Below are 3,866 nucleotides of genomic sequence, written 5' to 3' on the forward strand. Positions count from 1 at the left end.
ACTCCTGCCAGCATGCTTGCCCCAAACTGCCCCTCCCACTGACCTGATCACGCCCAACTGCCCCTCACTGCCAGCCTGCTCGCCCCCAACTTCCCCCACCACCAGACTGATCACCCCCAACTGCCCTCCCCTCCTGGCCTGATTGCCCCTAAATGCCTCTGCCTCGGCCCTGCCAATATGGCTTTGTCTGGGCAGCGACCATGGAGCCAGCTGGGGTGATGAAGGAAGCCAAGCTTCCCACCCGCTCTGGCCAGCTCGTGGCTCTGGCCCGTGCTGGCATCTTTGTCGTGTCAATTTGCATATTCCCTCCTTATTGGCTGTGGGCGCCAACATCTTTATTATGAAGTGATGGTTAATTTGCATATTACTCTTTTATTAGATAGGATTATAATAATCTCTAGGTCCATCCATGTTATCTCAAATGGCAAATTTTTTTTTAATGATGAGTAGTATTACATCCCACACCTCCCCGCCCCCCACATTCATTTAGGGAATGACTTTATTCTGTCTCATGATTCTATTTTTATAACTCATCTCTAATATTACCTGTAATTGGTCTTAAATAGTTCAGCATGGAACATGTAATTTATATTTTTGACTCTAGACATGGGACAATTGTTTAACAATTAATGTGCTCTAACCTAGAATGTGGATCCCATTGGAGATTAATAAGCAATTTAAAGGTTCTTAATGAAAGGCCCAAGAACTTCAACTATCTTTACCTCCATGGACATTAAAGACTTTATCTCCAGTTAATATTAGCATAATAGATATTAGAAATAATTTTTCATTGGTAAATAGGTGGCATCTAAGGTATGTGAATTGGTGAGAAATGTCATACAGATACTATGAAAATCCAACAAACATGGTAGCCCAAACTTTTGAGAAAGGCTTGGCTTAGGATTCTAACCTATCTCACATGCAGGATTTTGTTTCTTGGTTTTGTTTTTTTTTGTCCTGAGTGCAGTTTTCAGACAAGTACTTATTGGAGTACTTAAAACAACAGAGGGTTGTCACTTCACTAAGCTTACAAAATAAACTGGTTGGTTTTGTGCCTGATTACCAAGAAAAGCTTGTATGCATGTCAGAACTGGCTCAAAGATTTGCTCTCATAATATAGCACCTGGAAGTGACTTTGTAAAGATCTATAGAATTTAAAAAATATATAACCAGTGGAGACTTATTGATATCCTCCAAATAGGACAAAATAGTTGTTAACTACCAAATAGCACTGAGTCATTCACAACCTCAGAGGACATAGTATTGCCTACATCTTCCTTTCATGTAGCACTGGAAGAATTCAAGCTCACTCCATGCTACAAACAAGTTCATGTTGAAGTTATGCCTTCCTTGACCTATCCTCTGATAGGTGTCTGAAGTAAAATTGGAGGCCCTGAAACAGCCCATGTTGTTTCTTGTATAACCTCAAGAAGCAAATCTTTGATCAGAATAGTTGAGGGACTTTAACTCATTTATATCCATTGTCGTGTAGACCACCTTCTCTCAATCCCCTAGAAAAATTTAGAACTTCTACAGTGCATGATCAGAGAAAAGATAAACGGTGAAAAAAATAGGTATCTATGAAAACAAATGGCTTTTAAAGAGTTATTCCCCCAAATTTTAGCACACATAATTCTAAGAGTGCCAGAAAATAAAGCAAAAATAATGTTTTCCATATACTTCAAGAAAAAGATAACATACTTAGGAGTCTTTATTCTTTCCTTAGCTAGATATTACTTTTTAAACTACAGCTTTTGCTCAGAGATATAACTTGATAAAGTGAATAAGAATACTATTCTTCTAAACAGATCAGGGAACATTGGACTGAAAATAATTTTAAACGTTGAAAATTCTTTTCTTTTCAGTGAAATATTACCAAGGACTCTAATATAAAAAATGGATGTAGACAATGACCAGAATCTTTAGTAAGTGTAAATATTTGTCTTTGTTTCCAAAACCTTGAGTCTCCTTTAAGAAGCCATCTTGTGATAACAGATATTCTCATATGGCCCCCTTTCTACTACATGTTAAAATTGATTTGCAAGGTTCTTTGAATTCAAATTCCTGCTGCTAGTGGTTTATGTCAAATAATACGGTTTCCTCCCCTCCCTATTGTCAGAATAGCACCGTCTGGCTGCTGGTTAACAAGTGTGGGTCAGGCTGGTTGGACACATGGCAGACCATTAGATGCTCTGAATTTTGAAGCCCATTAATGACTATTAGCAGTTAAAGAAAATGCTTGGGTATAAACTGGACAGGCATGTTATAAGATTTGGAAGATGGCAGACAAAAGAGTTATACTCGGGTTTGTGGAGCTATGTACACAAGCAGACCTAAGAAATACCATGTAGTTCATAGATAAGGCCTCCTAGATGAAGAAATTGGCAGTGATGGAGCAGACCTGCTTTGTGTTTAAGTTCACAGAAATTTCCTCACTTGAGTCTCAGCTTTAGGTTTGACCTAAAGCATGAACAGCTTATTTGCCTGTGTAATTTTAGTAGCACCAGCAAGCCTCATCTGCTCCCAAATATTTACCCAATCACAAATCTGAAAGTCTGTCACCAGAGATTGGTCTATCTAGGGTTATAGGAAGCAAGTAGTACAGAGCTGAGTATATAGCAAGCATTTACTACATCATTGCAGTTGTTCTTTCTATTATAAGCCTGATTGTCTCTAGTGTTGGATCTTAATAAAGAGTATTTGGAGAGGTATGAGACATTTTGGTTATCACAGTGCAGAAGTATGGCGATAGGAGGAGCAGAAATGAGGCAGGCAGGGTTACTAAATATCCTGCAGAGGAAGAGATTGTCTGATATATGGAAGAATTAGTCTGCCTCAAACACCAGGCTTTTGTTTTATAACTAGAGGCCCGATGCACGAAATTCATGCAAGAGTAGGCCTTCCTTCCCCTGGCTGCCGGCAGCTGCTTCCATCTGGCACCCGGGACCCGGGCTTCCCGCGCAGCCCCTGCTTCGTCCGGAAGGTCATCCAGTCTAATTAGCATATTACCCTTTTATTAGTACAGATAGAGGCCAGGTGCACGGGTGGAAGCCAGCTAGTCTGCCCTGAAGGGGGTCTCGGCTCAGGGTGGGGGTCCCCTTGGAGGGTGGGGCCAGCCTGGGCGAGGGGCCTGGGGTGGTTTTCAGGCTGGTGATGCCCCCATTGGGGTGGGGGTGGGGTCTCTGCTGGGGGCGGGGCCAGCCTGAGAGAGGGGCTAAGGGCCGTTTGCAGGCTGGACACACCCCCATCAGGGTGGGGGTCTCTGCTGGGGGGTGTGGCCAGCCTGGGTGAGGGGCTAAGGGCCGTTTGCAGGCTAGCCATGCCCCCACCAGGGTAAGGGACCCCGCTGGGGGCAGGGTGGGCCTGGGAAAAAGGCTGATGGCCGTTTGCAGGCTGGCCATGCCCTCATTGGGGTGAGGATCCCTGCTGGGGGCAGGGCCGGTCTGGGTGAGGGGCTGAGGGCCCTTTGCAGGCCATCCATGCCCCCATCCGGGTGGGGTCCCTGCTGGGGAGCGGGTGGCCTGGGAGAGAGGCCTGGGGTAGTTTGCAGGCTGGCCAGCCCCCTGATGGGGTGGGGGTCCCTGCTAGGGGCAGGATGGCCTGGGCTGGGGGTCGGGGCTGCCTGGGTGAGGGCCTGGAGGCAGTTTGCAGGCCGGCCAAGCCCCTGCCTTTGTCCGGAAGGTCTCCAGAAGGTCTCCCGGTCTAATTAGCATATTACTCTTTTATTAGTATAGATATACTAGGGGCCCAGTGCACAAATTTGTGCACCTTGAAAGGAACTGTCAGCCGCAAGGCTGTGGTGGGCACAGGGGCAGGTCTCGGCCCATCCTCTGCGCCCCTGCCTGGTCCCTCCCCCCACCCCCCCC

The sequence above is a fragment of the Myotis brandtii genome, unplaced genomic scaffold (assembly GCF_000412655.1).
Source record: "Myotis brandtii unplaced genomic scaffold, ASM41265v1 scaffold167, whole genome shotgun sequence".
NCBI classification, from domain to species: domain Eukaryota; kingdom Metazoa; phylum Chordata; class Mammalia; order Chiroptera; family Vespertilionidae; genus Myotis; species Myotis brandtii.